This window comes from Sceloporus occidentalis, unplaced genomic scaffold, assembly GCF_023333645.1.
Source record: "Sceloporus occidentalis isolate IW3139 unplaced genomic scaffold, rSceOcc1.0.p SCAF_2, whole genome shotgun sequence".
NCBI classification, from domain to species: Eukaryota; Metazoa; Chordata; class Lepidosauria; order Squamata; family Phrynosomatidae; genus Sceloporus; species Sceloporus occidentalis.
In genome coordinates, this window is record NW_028316982.1 from 6,901,002 (window position 1) to 6,919,169 (window position 18,168).

The 18,168-nt window shown below is 42.9% G+C and overlaps 1 protein-coding gene across 2 annotated transcripts in view; it reads left to right on the forward strand.

Annotated features, from left to right (window-relative positions):
• TP63 (tumor protein p63) overlaps positions 1–18,168 on the forward strand; it is a 178,873-nt gene that overhangs the window by 128,325 nt on the left and 32,380 nt on the right. The window lies entirely within an intron of this gene.

Genomic DNA, 18,168 nt, shown 5'->3' on the forward strand with positions numbered 1-18,168 from the left:
TCTCTTCTGATGATGAAAATAAGGCTGTATCTTCACTGTATAGCTAAAGCACATTGATACCATTGTAAATGCCCCTGGGATTTGTAGTTTGGATTTGGTATGGGATTTAGACTTTTCTTCTAGAGAGCTCTAGTCCATTCCTATGATCTCCAGTTCCCCCTAAGCCCTCCTTTAATCTTCAGTCTCTCTTCACAGAGTACCATGAGAATGGTAATTCATATAATTCATGATGCAGATATACTCTTCAAAGACATACATTGGCCTTTTTTTAATTGCAAAAATCTCCAGAGTTTAGGGGGGGGGGTGTTTATCCTTTAATTTATTTTATTCCATGCTGTGCTGTTAGAGTAAGTTGTCTCATGTTGGCTTTTTTAGCTGCTGCATCACACTGTTGACACATGTTCAACCTGTGGTCTATTAAGACTCCTAGATCTCTTTTTCATTGAGAGTCCTTGAGGAGCTAGTTTTGTATGTTCAGGGATTGCTATTTTTAAAGTGGATGTTTAGTACATTCAATCAGTGTGTCACCTGAAGTCTAAATGGAATAACCCAGACTGAGCGCCTGGTCTGGTGGTCAAGAAGCAGACAGAAAACCAATCCTGTTGGACTGTGAGTTCCAGCATGGTACCAGTTAAGCTTTCTTATCCCTTTGCTTTTAATTTTGTCTTCCCACCTCCATCCCTTTTTACTCTTGCCAGAGATGAACAATGATGTGAATTGTAATTACTGGGGGATTTTTAAAGGCAGAATTAAATATATATGTATACTGCAGCAGCTGTAAGCTATAAATGTTGGTTAAAGTGCCCTCAAAGGAAATGCAGAGGCAGGGGAGACGAGAAGGAGAGAGCAGAGGAGGAGAAGGAGAAGGAACCAGCCTCTTCTTTTCTCTCCAATTGCATGCCTGGAGGCTATGTTTCTTCATTCCCGCCTCGCTGCCACCCCTCCCTGAAGCCGTCCGGCCTTCACATTGGAGAGTTATGCTTGCAGAAGTGGAGCAGACAGCTGCCCTCTTCAGTCCAGACTGTGACCTTACCTGGAGGGCACAAAGAGGAAGGCAAGGGTGGCACATCTTGCATGCTTCTTGCTAGTGGGTTTTTTTGCAGGTCAAATGCTTCCCCTTCCTAATTCTCTCCTGCTCCCCCTACTTTTTGATGATTCTTTGTACCAGCAGCACATATATGGAGGGGAGCTGCACCCTTCTACCCCGCATGCCTGATGTCAACATCTTTGGCAAGGTGAGGTGCGGTCCGCAGGAGGAATGTGCCGCTCCCAACTCTTACTCAGGTTAATTAATCCCCACTACTGACAGGTGGCAACAGGCGGCCTTTGGCTGGTGTTCTCCACCAATCACTCCTGGCGAGGCTTTCTGGATCTTGTCCCCTTGGACACACTCCTTGCAAGGATGGGGCTGGGAAGCCTGACAAGAAACTGGGCCTGGGCATTGTGAGTGGAAAGGAGAAGACCAGCAGACCTGCAGGTTGGCGGAGAGGGCTCTTAGCACACCTCAGTGAAAGCAGTTTGGAAATCCTTCCTTCCTTCCTTCCTTCCTTCCTTCCTTCCTTCCTTCCTTCCTTCCTTCTTTTCTTGGACATCAACACACGGAATTCCCCAGCCAACTGTGTTGTGTAAAGCCTACCACAGTCTAACTCTGGGCCATGCAGGAATATACATAGAGTCACATTGGAAGAGACCCCAAGGACCATCCATAGATTCATAGAGTTGGAAAGGACCCCAAGGGCCATCCAATCCAACCCCATTCTGCCATGCCTGCCATGCAGGAAAACACAATCAACATCCTCCCTGTGACAGTTGGTCATCCTGCCTCTATTCAAAAACCCAGAGAAGGAGACTCCACCAAGGCAATGTGTTATTCTACTGTCAAATAACTCTTACCTTCAGGAAATCCTTCCCAATGTATAGGTAGAATATCTTTCCCTGTAGTTTGAATCCATTGCTCCATGTCCTAGTCTCTGGAGCAGCAGAAAACAAGCTTGCTCCATCTCTGATATTACTTCCTTTCAACTATTTAAATAGGGCTACCCTATTGCCTTTTAACCTTCATTTCTTAAAGCTAAACATATCCAGCTCCCTAAGGCGCACCTCATAAGGCTTGGAGGTTTTCAGATCTTTCACCATTTTGGTCACCCTCCTCTGGACACACTCCAGCTTGTTTACATCCTCTGGGAAGCTGGGCCTGGGAGTTGTGAGTGGAAAGGAGAAGACCAGTGGGCTCAGAAGCCTGGCAGAGAGATTTCTAGGCACACCTCAGTACCAGCAATTTGGAAATCTTTCCTCCCTCCCTTCCTCCCTGCTTTCCTTCCTTCTTTCCTTTCTTCCAGTGAGTCCAGAGGAGGGCGACCAAAATGGTGAAAGGTCTGTAAACCATGCCTTTCAAAGATAGATTTAGGAAGTTGGGTATGTTCATTCTGGAGAAAAGAAGGTTAGGAGGTGATATGATAGCCCTGTTTACCTCCAGAGAATAGGACCCGTAGCAATGAATTCAAACTAGAGATTCCACCTCAGCATTAGGAAGAACTTCCTGACAGTAAAAGCTGTTCGAGAATGGAACACACTCCCTTGAAGGGTGGTGGAGTCTCCTTCTTTGGAGGTTTTTAAACAGAGACTGGATGGCCATGTGTTGGAGATGGTTTGAATGTGAGTTCCTGCATGGCAGGGGGTTGGATTGGGTGGCCCTTGGGATCACTTCCAATTCCATGATTCTATGGTTTCTTTCTTTCTTTCTTTCTTTCTTTCTTTCTTTCTTTCTTTCTTTCTTTTCTTGGACACCAACAGACAGAATTACCCAGCCAAGTGTGTTGTATCAGACTAACATGGCTGTCTCTGCATTTTAAGACCTTGTATTGTTGATACACTGCCTTCAACTTGCCTCTGACTCACAGTGACCCCCTGCAAGTATTTTCATGGCCAACTTTGGTCTAAGAAGTGTTTTGTTTTTTGTCTTTTTGCTTTTGCCTTTCTCAAAGAATGAGAAAGGCTACGCGTTGCTTAAGATCACCTAATGGATTTTCATAGTTCTAGCCCAACACTCAAATCACTGCACCAGGTTGTTTTAATTTGACTCTGACTCACAGTATCCCTCACCTGGAGTTTTTAAGGCCAGAGTTATTCAGAAGAAGGTTCCTACTGCCATCCTCCAAGGCTGAGAGTCTATGACTTGCCCAAGGTCACTCAGTGGGTTTCCATGGCTGAGCAGGTATTTGAACCTTGGTTGTAGAATCATGTAGTTGGAAGAGACCAGAAGGGCCAACTAAGAAGGGATGGACCCAGCTTGACCTTCGTTGGGCGAGAGTTTCCCAGACACCGTGTGGCTACAGGGAAGGCCTTGACACATGGATTCACCAGACTAGCTCAGAAGGGTGGCTATAATAATGCAGGTGCGAACTAGGAAGCAAAGGTGGTAAAATCTTTGCACTTTGCTGCATGGCCATCACAGCTACTCCTGGATATGTTTTCAGGTGCGTGGTATAGTAGTTTGAGCACTGGACTTTTGTCTCTGGCAGTTAGGGTTCAAATCCTGGCTCAGCCATGGAAACCCACTGGGTGACCTTGAGTAAGCCATACTCTCCCAGCCTCAGGGGAAGCCAATGACAAATCCCTTCTGATGAAACTTGCCAAGAAACTTGCCTGTGATAGGTTCACCTTAGAGTTGCCATAAGTCAGAAATGACTTGAAGGCATACAACAACAACAAAAACATCATATAAAGGATCGTATTGCTAATATTTACTATTCAGTGTCCAACACCGAACAACATACAGTACTCCAATTTATGTTGCTGTACAACAGTGGTCCCCAACCTTTGATCCTCCAGATGTTTTGAACTACAATTCCTGACTCTTGGCCAAGTTAGCTGGGGCTTGTGGGATCTGAAAGTCCAAAACAAATGTAGAACCAAAGTTTGGGACTGTGGAAGATTATGGGAAGGAACTTGAAGAGCCATTTCTTATTGGGACAATATTTGCTTCTCTCTAAATGGATGAACTTCTCTTCATGTTGCCCTATTTCTGGATTTCCTGCATCAGCCAGGGGCATGAATGAAACTGAAGGTTTTCAATCTTTGATTATCCAGATTTTGAGATCCTCAGCTCCCAGAAGCCCCAGCCAGCATGGATAGTGGTTAGGTATTCTGAAAGCAGAAGACTAGCAGATCTGGAGGTTGAGAGCCACCACACCGGATGGTCTGGAACCAGTGCAAGCAAAATGGTGGTCTTTGAAATGTGTTTGGACTTAAAACTATTAGCTTGGTCAACAGTGGTGGGAGTTGTGTTGCTCACTGATATTTGGTGGTTCACAAGTTTCCAATCCTTGGTCTAGAACAGTGGTACCAACCTTTCTTCCTCCAAATGATTTAGCTCCCCTAATTCTTGACTCTTGGTCAAGTTGACTGGAGCTTCTGGGATATGAAGTTCTAAACAAATGGAGGGCAAAAGGATGGGAACAACTGTGGAAGATTATGGAAAGGAACTGAAGAGCCATTTCATATTGGGACAATATTTGGCTTTCCCTCACTGGACAGACGTCGCTTGAGAATGCCTTACCTCTGGATTTGATGCATCAGTCAGGAGGGGTGAACATAATCGAAGGTTCACAATCTTTGATTATCCAGATGTTTGAATTGACAGTTCCTAGAAGCCCTAGCCAGCATGGCTAGTGGTTTGGCATTCTGAGAGCAGAAGTCCAGAAGACAAGCAGGTCTGAAGGCTAAGAACCAGCACACCAGATTGCCTGGAACTGGTGCAAACCAAATAATGGCCTTTGAAAGATTATTGGACTGAAAACCCTGTCAGCTTGGTCAATGGTGAGGGTAGGATGATGGGAACTGTAGTTCATTGATACTTGGTGGTTTGCAGATTGTACCCATTCTTGGTCTAAAAGGGTGGTCCCTAATCTTTGATTTCCAGATGATTTGAACTTCCACTCCCATAATTCTTTACTCTTGGCCAAGTTGGCTGGGGCTTCTGGGAGCTGAAGTCAAAAACAAATGGAGGACCAAAGGCTGGTCTAGAAAATGCCACAGCAATTTTTAGGATTTTTGCTATGGCCTACAGGATCTGAAACATTGCTGCTAGCAATCCTGAGCACATCCCATTTCTGTATAAATGACACAAGTTGTTGTTTGAAGATTTTTCCTGCCAGTTTTTCTTGAAGGTTTTTGCAGGCAGATAAAAATCACTCTGTGTGAGGGTAAACCAGATGGTTCCCATTGCAAAATCCAAAACCGTTCCTTCCAGGTGCCCTTCCCCCTTTATTGCCCCCACTCCAAATTTCAGATTGCCAGATTGCCCCACATGGAAAGCAAGGTTGGGTTGGCAGCCGTCAACAGGAAAGCAAAGAAATGCTAATAATGGTTGTACATGTGGGTCCTTTAAATGCTTTTGTCAACATACCTGGAGGAGAAAAGTGGGTGGAAGGAAGGGGGTGGCCGGTTGAGAAATCAGGCAGGTGTGAGCTGATGCTGGCTGGCATGGGGCATGCGCAGGAGGAGGCTGGATTACCCACCAGCCGGCCAAGAGTGGTAAGGTGGCACGGGCAGGGCAGCAGACACTGGAATGCTGATTTCAAACAAAACAACAACCTGAGTTACTGTTGTCCTCATTGTCCTCTGAAAAGTGCATATTTGGACATGGTGTGTCGTCTTTCAGTCCCACGAAAAGAACTGATAGATACACACACATACTTGTATGTTGCACTCCAAGATAACCCAGTTTGTTGTTGTTGATGTTGTTGTTGTTAACTGCCCTCAAGTCAACTCCATTTTATGGCGATCCTGTGAATGAGACATCTCCAAGAACCCCTGACTTCCTCTTCCCTAATTTGTTGTTAACTGTCTTGGAGTCAGCGCCAACTCATGGCTACCCTGTGGATGAGACATCTCCAAGCCCTCCTTTCCTCCACTGCTCTGTTCAGGTCCTACAAATTCATTCCCGTGGCCTCCCTGATTGAATCCAACCCTCTGGCATCTTCTCTTCCACTCTTTCTACTACCTCCTACCTTTCCTAGCATTATTGTCTTTTCCAGTGATTCATGCCTTCTCATGATGTGACCAAAGTACAACAGACTCAATTTCATCATCTTGTCTTTCAGGGAGATTTATTCGAGGACCCATTTGTCTGTCTTTTTGCCTGTCTTCCACACTCTTTTCCAGCACCATATCTCAAATGGGTTGATTTTCTTCCTATCTGCTTTCCTCACTGTCCAGCTCTCACATCCATACATGGTAATAAGGAACACAGTGGCTTGGGCAATTCTAACATTAGTGTTCAGTTGTATATCTACCCTTTAGGATCTTTTCTAGTTCTTTCATAGTTGCCCTTGCCATTCCTAGTTTTCTTCTTATCTCTTGACTGAAGTTTCTATCTTGATCAATGTATGATCCGAAGTACAGGAAATCTTTAACTATTTCGATTTCCTCATTGTCTAAGTTAAACTGAAGTAGTTCCTCTGTGGTCATTATTTTTTGTTTTCTTTATATTCAGCTTTAAGCCTGTCTTCTTTGACCTACCGTAGTCATTATTCCAAAGCTGAGATGTTTTTAACCAGTATTATGGTGTCATCTGCATATCTTAGATTGTCGATGTTTCTTCTTCCTATCTTCACTCCTCCTCCCTCTGAGTGCAAACCTGCTTTTTGTATGATATTGCCTATTTGCTGTTGTTGCTGTGTGCCATCAAGACAGCTTCAGTTTATGGCAACCCTGTGATTTAAGACCTCCAACAACCCCAGCCATGCACTGCCCTGCTCAGGTCTTGCAAATTCAGAGCAGCTGTGGCTTCCTTGAAAGTTTCTAAAGGGTAAGAATAGTTTGAATCTATGTGCATGAACTTTTTGGATTAAATCAATTAAGCCCTAAAGGTTTTAATCAACCTTCGTTGTTGTGTTCATCCTTGGTGCAGGTTGTTCTTTCTGAGATGTCTTGCAAAAATCTTTGCATTCTCTTCTCTTTCCATATGTGAGGCTGTCCTTGCTAGCCATCACATAAATGTGTGTGTGTGTGTGTGTGTAGAATTAAAAGTTGTTTTCATGTGACCCCTTTCATTTATCAGACCCTTCTGAAGATGATCTATACCATTGCAAGTGTGACAGATGCAAGGGAAGAAGCATTCAAAAATTCTACTTGTAGAATGAATAACAGGTAGCTCAGGCAAGCAAGCCAAGCTGTTTTCTCATAGAGTGGAGAAAAATAAATTAGAATGCCTAGCCATTCTGTTTTAGGAGACCTCATTTATGATAAAAGTTTCTGTGAGTTAGCTGCAATTCTGCCATCATCTTAAGTCTGCTACTGACCAGCCAAACCCAGGTTTTTGCCTATTGTACTGGCCAGTGCCCAGCTTCTTAAACAACCTATTAAGTTTGCTATCTTTGGTTGACCTGAAGATGATGAGCTCCATGGATAGCAAAGCACAGTTTAAATATATCCATACATTCGACTGAATTGTTTCTATGCATTTTTGCAATGGGTGTGTTTTCGCCTCGTCCCCAGTTGGAAAACCAATACATGAGCACCATGTTATGAAGGTGACACTATCTTTTTGTCAGAATTTGCTCCTAGAGCTGGACACTGAGCCCAGCAAAAACAATTGGAGGGTTTGTTCAGCCTGGAGAAGAGATGATTGGGAGATGATATACCATAGATACTTGTCTATAAGTCTAAAAATTTATGCCCAAAACTTGACCTCAAAATCCCAGGTTGACTTATTTATGGGTTACTATGGTAATGTGATAGCAATTCTTTCAGATTTTCCCATGTGGTGCACAGAGGAGTTAATTTCTTTCTGGAGCAAGGCAGAAAGAGTCCTGGTTGACTGACTGATATTGCAGTTTGTTTAAGAGACCCTCTCCTGCCCGTGCCTCTGGCTGAAACAAAAGCTGAAATGATTAAACAAAAACCCTCAATGAAAGTCTCTCTTGCCATACGCACACATGCACACACAAAAGGAGCCTCCAAGTTTTGCACTCGACCTATCCATGGGTCATGACAAAATGCATAATTTTGGCCCCAAAACCTGACCTTGACTTATACATGAGGTCGACTTATAGTTGAGTATATATGATAATAATCATTTGAAGAGCTGTCATGTTGAATGTGAACCGGTGTGGTATAGTTGTTTGGGTGTTGGACTACAACTCTGGAAACCAAGGTTGGAATTCCCACTTGGCCATGGAAACTGGGTGACCTGGGACAAGTCACACTATCTCAGCCTCAGAGGATGGCCAAGAAACTCGCCAAGAAACCCCCATGATACAACAACAACATGTCAAAGGTGAAGCAGGCTTCTTTGTTACTACTGCTTTGGGTAGGATGCAAACTAGTGTGAATATTTTAATTAACCATCAGCTGGGAGTAAGAGATGTTTTATAATTGAATAAACTATGAGAAGGTAGCAAACTCTTTTTCATTGGAGGTCTTGAAACAGAGGTTGGACAGCCATCTCTCAAGGATACAATAAATAATTATAACTATTATTATTATTTCTTACCCACTTCTCCCCAAAGCTCAAGGCAGGGTACAACATAGATTAAAACACACACACACACACACACACACACACACAACATTTTAACACATTACGTTTAAACACTTGAACATAGGGCACATTAAAATCATCCAGCATAAAATTAAAATATCCCAATTTAAAATTCATAGTTCAAAATCAACTGGGAAGGCCCAGTAGTAAAATAAAAGTCTTGAATACTATTTTAAATTCAGATAGCATGTTTAACTGTCAAACTTCTCCCTGCGGATTTGCTGCCCTGGTCAGGGGTTGGACTACCTGATCTTTTGGGACCCTTCCAACTGGATAGTTCTATGGTTTCCACTTCCCTCTTGTCCTTGCCCTTGTCCCAGGCTGGGCTTAACTGCTTGTTGCATACATACATGCTTTGGCCTTCAGTTACAGCCAGGCGTCTGGAATGGCAAGAATGGTGGCCTCCATGTCTCCCCCCACCCCTTTATTTATTGCTCAACAGTGGGACCTGTGCAGACAGATTTACATGTGCCTTAAATGGACAGTGGCCTCTGAATGACTCTGGGGTTACACTTATGTCTTGCTCCCCTCCCCTCCCCTCATGCCTCAACTCCTACTGAGAAATTAAAGCTGTGTATCTTGGCTAAAGTCCTCAGAAGCAGATCCTATGCCCTGAGGCAGTCTCTAGCCATGGCCCCATCCTCCTGGCCATCTCTCCGCAAGAGGAGTGGCTGATCTTTCCTTGTCATCTCAGTGCTTCGGTGTTTATTTTCCTGTCTAGTGTGAATCATATCCTTTCTCTTTCCCTGGGTCATTGTTTCTTGGAAGTCTGATGACTTAAGGATGTAGAAGATGTCATGTTGGATGGGTTCCCAAGGAACCATGTTGCATGGGACAAAAAGACACAATTGTTGATGGGATCCCAAGATGTCATAGTGGATGGGTCCAAAAGACACAATAGTGGATGGAACCCTGGCCCAAGATGCCATTTTGGATTGATCCAAATGAGACAGTGGTGGAGAGAACCCCAAGGCACCATGTTGTATGGGCCCAAAAAAACCCAAAGGTGGATGGGGACACAAGACTCCAGGTTGGATGGGTCTAAAAGACACAATGATTGATGAAACCCCGAAGACACCAGGTTGGATGGGACCAAAAGACATATTGGTGGATAGAGATCCCAAGATGCCATGTTGGGTGGGACCAAAAGACATTATGGTTGATGGAACCCCAAGACGCCATGTTGGATGGGTCCAAAACACACACTGATGGATGGGACCCCAAGAGGCCAAAGTGGATGTGTCCAAAAGTGGCAGTGATGGGTCCATAAGACATTATGGTGGGTGGGACCTCAAGATGGCATGTTGGATATGTCCAAAATACATGGTGGTAGATGTGGCTGCAAGACCCTAGATGGGTCCAAAACACATGATGGTGGATGGAACCCCAAGACAACATATTGTATGGGTCTTGAATGAGTCTCTGAGATAAATTGTCTGATCTGTTCAGTTTGAAATTCAGGTGTAAGTAACCTCTTGCCCAATCCAGCTTCTGGTGGCCAGTCTTGGCCTGGCATTATCCCAGTTTGTATTTCAAAGTATAGTGGGCCCTCCACATTCACTGGGGCAGGGGTACAAATTAAAAAAAAACACTATTTTTTAAATGAAAGAACACCTCTCTGGGAATATCTAAGTCCTCTAGTGCAACTGTATGCTCAGTCTCTGCCAGAGGTTGACCATAGAACCATGATGGAGGATGTATAAATGCCTACAGAAGTGTTCTCTGTAGTAATCACTAGGTCCTCCAGCATGACTCTATGGTGAGCCTCCAGCAGAGATGAATCATAGACTCATGCTGGAGAGCCTAGAGATTCCTAGAGATAACTAATGCAATCAGATCTGCAAATAAATCAAATCCTCAAAAAACAAAGCTGTAAATGTGAATGGCCAACTGTATACCAGTTTGGACAGTTGCAAGAACCAGATCTTGATTTGCTGAGGATGCCTGATGGATCTCAGTTCTCTTAGCCAATGGGACAGTTAATTTTTGTGGGTATTTGTCTGAACATGAAAGGAGCTATCTGTTAGGTGGTACATCCATTTCAGGCTTTACTTTAGAGGAGTGGTTCCCAAACTTTGATCTTCCAGATATTCTGGACTTCACTTCCCAGAATCCTTGATTATTGGCCAATCAAGAGGGGCTTTTGGAAGAAGAAGTCCAAAACACCTTGAGAACCAAAGTTTGGGAATCACTACTGTAGAGGAACTATTCCAGGTTAAAAAGCCTGTCCCCTCCAACAGATGCAGCACCATGGATGGTGATTATTAATTGCCATCAAGTCAACTTTGACTTATGGTGACCCTCTGAGTGAGAGACCTCCAGGAGTCCTGCTCATCCACAGCCTTTGCTCAGATCTTCCACAGCCTTGACAGCAGTAGCTTCCTTTGTGGAGTCTTATCTATCTGTAATGAAATCTCCCTCTTTTCTTTCTGCCTCCCACCGTGGTCTCCAGAGTCATACGCCAAGTTGGCTCCTCAACTCTACAGCTACTCTTTTGGGGATTTATAAACCCACCAGAATGTTGTCTGATTCTTGCTATCAGTATCTGGTTTTACCAGTTTAATTCCTTCACAGCTTTGGCTGTGGCCACTATTAGCTATCTTTGCATTAATGAATGAAACATTTCTGGGGAAGGATATTCTTTCCAAAATACTACTCCCCTCCCCTCCAACAACTTGCTCTTTGCTTTGAGTGTCGCAATACTCTGTTTTTTCTTTTCTTTTCTTCTAAATCGCTCTGCCTGGCTGGCTGGCACGCTCCTGTTTCCGCAGGCTGTGTAAATCCTTTTGTGTGCATAATCCTTTGCCTGCAGGCATGAGAAAAGAGAAACGATTGCACAATCTGACATTGTCACATTTTCTTTTCTAAAAAAAAGAAAGAAAGAAAGAAAGAGCATAAGGATTTTAATTTATATGGTGTCTTTTTAAATTGTTTTACTGGGGTGACCAAAATCTTTGTTGCACAGGGTAGGAAACAAGGAAGATACCCATGGGGAAAGAGGCCTTTGTGCCAAAGTTAAGAAACCATAATTCACCATTTTTGTTCTGTTTGTTCTTTGGTTTTCCTTGACTCACACCCATTTCACCAAGCACCTTTCAGGCAAAAGGCAACCTTCCCCCTCCTTCGATATCTATCTCTAATCCCTGTCCTAGGGCTCCCTTACCACCCACCTGCCTCATGTCTCCTGCCAGGAGCTTATTATCCGGACAGGATGTGATGATGGGCACATTCTGCCTTGGGAACATGTGCGTTCCTGCAGATCCTTTGTCTGAGATGACTGGTGTTGCGCCTGGGAGCAGGGAACCTCTCTCAAGTCCTTTTTTGAAACTTCATCCAAGCAGAACAGGGATGTTGTATTCACAATTCGTTGCAAAAAAATTCAACCAGAACAAGACCTACAATGCAAGGGGGTTTTTTTGTTTGTTTTTTTACAAAAATTCAAATCATTATCACAAAATGCACAATTAGCCACCAACCTCAGGTTACATTTAGCTTCCAAAGAGGAGAGAAGACATAACAGCCATCCTTAAATAACTGATGGGATGTCATGTTAGAAGAGGGAGCAAGTTTGTTTTCTGCTGATCCTCGTTGTTGTTGTTGTTGTGTGCATTCCAGCATCTTCTGACATATGGCAGCTATAGTGGTGTTAAAATTGTTTTATTTCTGCAGTGAAGACAAGGCCTAGGAGACCTCATTGCTTTTCTTTGTTTTTTTCATTGTTTTACTTTCTCCCACCCACCCACCCACCCCCCAAAAAAGGAAGAGAAAGACTGGGAGGAAGAACAGTTTCTAGCTCTCATTATTTTGTGAAGATAAGCTTTAAATGAATAAGAAATCTCTGTGGCAGGATGCCAGACTTTTGACATGGAAAGATGCTCCTTAGTCAAGGGGTTGTTTGTTTGTTTGTTTGTTTGTTTGGAGAGGGGGGAGTATTGACCCCCATCATCTTCTATGCTAAATAATCTGGGGAAAGTCTAGACACTAAAAACAGCAGGGCTCTTTTTCATAACCCCAGGAGAGCAAGTGAAGGACATGACTAATAGTTACACACTGTCCAAGAACATGCAATTCCATATGCAATGGTTTTACTTGTGGAATTCTGCTTGCACAAGTGTGAATTGAAGAAGGATGGGGTATGAAGGGCATAAAGTACATCTGTATGTGTAAGGGAACTTACACAGGTGTATGACACCAACAGGATTCCTGCCCAAATCCATTGGCTCCTAGCAGCAGTAGCACCATTATGGTTGTGGTGTGGGTGTCACCCTCTATTGCCACCCTGCACATCCCATCCTTTCGGCAGCTTCTCCACATCCCTGCACTAAGAAGAAGGTGGTGGTGACACAGTCACTAGGCTGCAAGAAGGAAAATGTAGAGATAGAGAGGTGGGTTGGCCAGAGGGAATACAGTGGCCAAAACACTTGCCAGTTTCTTCCTTCTCCCTAGCAGTCAAGGCAGTGGTTACCCACTACAGCAGCAGCAGCAGCTTCTGCTGTTGCCGGCTGTGGCAGCTGGAGGAGAGCCCAGCTCTGACAAAGGTTGGCAGCATACTCTGCTTGGCGCTGGGCTGGAGAAGCAGTGTGGCAACCTGTGCTTTCCTGCAGCCCCAGCTCCACCAGCAAGGGAAAGCAGTGAGCTGGATTGCAAGGTCCCAGCTTGGAGAAATGGGTGGGTGGGAAGAGTCAGGGGGCACTGTGAACTGCTTCTCTCCTTGATCCTTTTGAGCTGATCACCTGCCAGTATTGAGTGCTGGAGAGGCAGCATGGAGGAGAAGGAAAATATTTTATAAATAGTCATTTCAGTACTCTGGTTGTGTCACCTTGTGTGATGCACACTCACCACACTGCTGTAGTGACACCAGCAGCCTATTTCTCAAGGGCATTATTTTTTTCCCTGTCATCCACTTTTCAGCTTCTGCTGCCATGTGCCCCACCATGCATTCATATTAAAGTGTATTGCATCAAGAAGATACCAAGCAAGGGTTCATCTGTACCTTGTCATTTTATATGATTTGGAATTTCATGTCACAATCTAACTGAATCTGTCATAAATGTGTGCATGTATTGTGTTCATTTGCTATACTGATTAATATAGCATTATGGGAATGTATCATTTTTGTTATTGGGGAATGATGGGAGGCATAGTTCAGGTTTACACTTCAGAGTGGCTCAGATGAAGATGGCTGCCTGGCACAGGAATGTGCAAATATCTGGGGGAGGTTTATTTTCATCAAGACATTCTCATAGGAAATGGAAAGCAAAAACTAAATTGAAAGTGCATGAGGGGGTCAGGCAGACTAGGATAGAATCATAGAATCATAGAGTTGGAAGAGACCTCAAGGGCCATCCAGTCCAACCCCCTGCCATGCAGGAAATCCAATTCAAAGCATCCCCCACAGATGGCCATCCAGCCTCTGTTTAATATATTAGAATACATATTAGTATATTCTAATATGTGAATGAATCAAACTAAAGCCCACAAATGTTAGGGCAAGACATTTTTAATTTTTGCCATTGTTTGTGGATGATAGCAGTGGTGTCTGCAAACATCTTCCTGCTAACAACTACCATTACTGGAATAAAGTTCTTGCTGTTTGAAATACAGAAGTCTGGTTCACTCAACTGTGGGGTTGAAAGGGCAGTTCTTGATATTTCCCCATGTACAACCGTGAAATTCCCTCATTTGCAAAACTGTTACAGGTGCAGCATGGATTCCTTTTCCTTTTTCAACTGGCCATTCCATACTATCCTAGATATCACAAACAAAAAAGGAGGACATGTGTGGTCAAGCAACATCAAAGTGTGGTCTAACTGGCAAAGTTTCTTAATGAGAAAGAACAAGCAATCCAGGAGATACTGCAGCGGTTTGTTTTTGCCTGAGTCAATTGGGAAAGGCAAGATTATGCCTCCTCCTCTTCACTCTCCCCTCCAATGAGTTAATGCAGTGCAAATGACTTTTGCATGTTGAACTCAGTTTGAAGCAACAATATTAAGCTGAGGACAAAAGGTGAAAGTGGAAGAAGAAGAGAGAAACTAGGAAATTTGTAAAGCAACTGAAAAAGTGGAGTGACAAAGGATTAACTGACGTGTTTTAACTGATATTGTTCATTTGATATTGTTCAATAAACAATAAATAAATATTTGTTAATTGTTGCCTCCCCCTCCTTGACTTATGAGAAGAGGCGAAGTAAGAAATAATAATAATAATCAATCCATCATCATCATCATCATCATCATCATCATCATCATCATCATCGGGCAAGTCTACATGTAACTATTCGAAGTGCTGCAAATTTTTGCAGATTTGTGTTGACACTTAATTATCATCACTTTCCTGCACAAATTTGTATCTATTCTGCCTCCCTCTGCCAAAAATATGCAGCCATCCTAAGCCAAACAAAGCTGATGCATGCCAACGCATTCAATAATGTACATCCTTCTGGATACACCAATAAAGTCCATGAAACCATTTTTGCTGGGTTTAAGGAGGTTTTTGGGGACTGTACCACAAAAAGCCCAAATTCCTGTGGATCACATGTGGCTGGCTTGCATTCTAATAGACTGGAATGAGGAGTATTTTAATTGTGTAGACAAGCCCTGGAACTATCTCTGCCATATCAAGACAATTGGAGGGCATGCCACTCTACTCCTCTCCTTCTGTTACAGCAGGTAGGGGATCGGGGCCATACTCAAAATCAAGATGATGGTTGTCAAATACTGCCAGGGATTAGAGAGGCATTTCATTATCCATCCAATGTCTTTGTTATTCTGACTCACTGGGTGATAAGAGAACAGTTCTGAGATGCTTTTGCAACCTGAGCAAACCAGAGGATGTGAAAACACAGAAAATTCCCTCCTTGTCTTCCCCTGCCTCCTCCTCCAACCTCTACTTCATCTACTCACCCCCACCCACCCCTGTTTAATTATAGATTGTAAGTTCCTCAGGGCAAGTAGCTGTTTTGGTGTGGTTTGCAAAGTCTTTGATGGTGTGCTATAAATAAACCCCCGATTGTGCAAATTGGAGGGGGAAATATGCAAAAATTGCTTGAATTTAAATTTGGCATCCCTTTGTATGGCGTTTGGATTTGTTAGTCTTTATGAGTTTCATGTGACTTTGAAGACTTTTGCTTTAAAAAAAGAAAAGACAATTTGCAAGGTTATTACTACAAGACTGCAAAAAGTGTTACTCCACCATTCCAAAGTCCGTAGTGGCCACAGTTTGATTATTTACATCATCTATTTCCATCCTTTCCCCAAACAAGTAACAACTACAAATAAAAACACAATATCTTATATAAGTTAATTTGTGTTTCCAGTTATGATTTGGAGACCAAAGTGCATGAGGTCAAACATTCCTGGAAGATCAGCTTCTTCTTAGTGTTCCTTTTTTTCTTTTCTTTTCTTTTCTTTTCTTTTTTAACTGGGGTGAAAAGAATATTTGAAAATATTTGCAAAATTGTTGAAAGGCATGTTTTTCAAGTGTAGAGAAACATTGTCAAGAAGAATCCTGGAATGATGAGAATCCTTGCAGTTCATGAGTTAACCTGAACATACCAAAATAAATTTTAAAAATGCTGTTTTCTGTATAAATCAACCATGTGTGATGTTTTCACAGTTGTTAAGGTTATCCTTTGCTTCCTTTGCAAATTCACTAGTGCCGTTAGCTCAGTACAATCAGCCCTCCATAACCTCGGATTCTTTATTCATGAATAGCTTGAAAATATTCCAAAAAGATAGAAATTCCAAAAAGCAAACCTTGATTTTGCTATTTCATATAAGGGACACCATTTCACTACACCAGTATTTAAAGGGAGTTAAATACATGGAGAGTTAAGAGCAGGTGCCAGTCTTACTCACTACAGACAGACTTCACCATCCGTTGATAAGAAATTTGAAGAAAACATTGGTAGGTTATACATTTCCTAGTTGTGGCTGAGAACATCTTTCATTTACAAGAGGTGCCCATTTAGGATATGTTTGGAGGCCTTAGAGATGGATGGTTCCTGCACATGTACAGTCTGTTTCTTAGGATTTAATATTGATTACCTTCCCTAAGATTTTATAATGGAGCAGGTTATAGTTTTTGTTGCTACAAGGCCAAAGGAGAAGGACTGGGGCTAGTCTACTTGTGAGTATTTTATTCAAATTGCAGCAGAATTTTGCGCATTTGCATCAGCGTTTAATTGTCTTCACTTTCCTACACCCTCCCTTTACCAAATATGTGCAGCCTTCCAAGTGCATGCATGTATACCTTTGCAGACACCGTGGTAAAAACCATGAAACCTTTTTCTGCAGAATTGTGGAGTTTTCCAGAGCCTCCCCTGCAAAAAGCCCAAACTCCTCCCAGTTGCAAGTGGTGGGATCACGTTATATTCAGATTTAATCAAATATAGGCAAGCCCTCAGTTGCTAGTGACTGGCACTGAACCCAAGAGACGCCAGAAGTAGTAGTGTGTCCGTAACCTCTTGTCATCCCTGGACACAGGACTAGTGGTTTTCAAAATGGAGCCAAACACAGTTACACAGAGCCTGTCACCATCTAAAAATAAAATGAAACTCATGTAAAACTAAAATAAATGGGATCTCCATTTTTTAGAGGTGCATCTGAGCGCCAGTTATTTGGGGGAAGATAGGAGGATACGATCATTCTTCTTGTGGCTTTGCTTTAGTGTCTTCCCGCGTGGAAGCCAATACCTGTTGGCTGTTGTGTCTGATTTGTGTTCCTGTATCAGAAATGTGAGGCCCCACTGGGGGGAATGGGAAAATGGAGGAGAGCTGTCTTTTTTTTCAGCAGCTAGGTTTCCCTCCCCCTGCAAAAATTGAGATGATTCATAGAATCGTGGCATCCTAGAGTTGGAAGGGACCCCCAAGAACCATCCAACCCACCTCCCTTCTGCCATGCAGGAAGACACCATCGAAGCACTCTCAAGAGATGGCCATCCAGCCTCTGCTTTAAAAAAAACTCCAAAGAAGGGGATTCCACCATCCTTTAAGGCAGCGTCTTCCACTAGCAAATAACTCTTATCACCCGGAGGTTCTTCCCAATGGTTTGGTAGAATTTCTTTTCCCCTAGTTAGAATTCATTGCTCTGTGTCCTAGTCTCTGGAGCATCAGAAAACAAGCTTGCTCCATCCTCAGTATGGCATACCTTCAAACATTGAAACATAGCTATCATGTCACCCTTTAACCTTCTCTTCTCCAGGCTAAACAAATGCAGTTCCCTAAGCTGCTCCTGACAGGGCTTGATGGTTTCCCAAAGTTGATAATAATTTTTTTTTAATAGTAATGAATAAAATGTACAGGAAGACTTTTATTTAAGACCATGTGTATAGTATCAGTTCATGTCAATTCCTGGCCTTGATTTCCTCTCTTCCTTTCTTTTTATGGGAATGAGTGTGGTTATGCCTGCTTGACCACTATGGAAAACTAGTGGCGACAAAATAATTGCCTTTGTTATGCATGTTGATTTTTTATTGGTTTGTTTGTTTGTTTTGCCTGCCTCTTGTCGACTATGACAGCAAAACCAAATTCTTTCGAGATCAAGTCCTTGTAGCTCATTTGTAACCAAAAAATAATAATAAAACTTGAAGGTGCAATTTGTAGTTATATCCTGAAGGAACTTTAC